Here is an 803-nt window from a genome sequence, read left to right as displayed (position 1 = left end):
GTGCAAACAGGAAGTCAGTAGAGCACTATGCGTCACACGTCCTATGCGTGTATGGTGCTGGGAAAGCCAAAGACTTTGTTTGAAGTCATGGACGGGAATCTCCAGGACCGGGCCAGAGAACACACACCCTGCTGCAGCGGCTAGCTGGAAGGAGAAAGAGAGAGCCGTTAATTATAGAGTGTAGGTCTCGGCTGGCACAGTGAGACGGGGGGGGGCTCTCCGATGGTGGAGGCCACGAATCCTGGGGAGGGACATGGCATGGCAGCCTGCTGTCTCCATGGAACACTCACACATAAATAAGAGACACAATAAGCACCACAGCACACTGTAGCACAATTCTATATTTGCATCTTCATCAGGAAATGAATTCCTTCTTCCAGGCTGAACAGGGACTGTTGCATGAAAGGTTTCTTCCAAGTAATGAATATTATGTCTGGTTTCACACCTTATGCACAGAAATACAATTTCCAAATATGGAATCTATGTGGCAATAACCTAAATGAATAACTAAACAAACTAAGATGAATTCATCGTGACGTATAGGTACACCAAGGATATGTCTACCAGCTTCACTGACACGTCACAGTCACGTTGTGTTTTAAGTACAAGCATTCTGGAGAATCGATATGAAAAAAAGTAATTCCATACAGCAGCTGTTCCATAACGAGCAGGTTGAAGATTGGAGGAAACACGTGGTTATATTTCTTTATGTTTGAAATGTGCACATAGGTACACTGAATCTGGAAATTACTGACCAAACAAACAAAAAGCCCCACCTCTACCCAGCAGCCACTCTGAGTGTG

Source organism: Etheostoma spectabile, chromosome 10 (genome assembly GCF_008692095.1).
Source record: "Etheostoma spectabile isolate EspeVRDwgs_2016 chromosome 10, UIUC_Espe_1.0, whole genome shotgun sequence".
Classification (NCBI taxonomy): Eukaryota; Metazoa; Chordata; class Actinopteri; order Perciformes; family Percidae; genus Etheostoma; species Etheostoma spectabile.
This window is presented reverse-complemented; position numbering follows the sequence as displayed.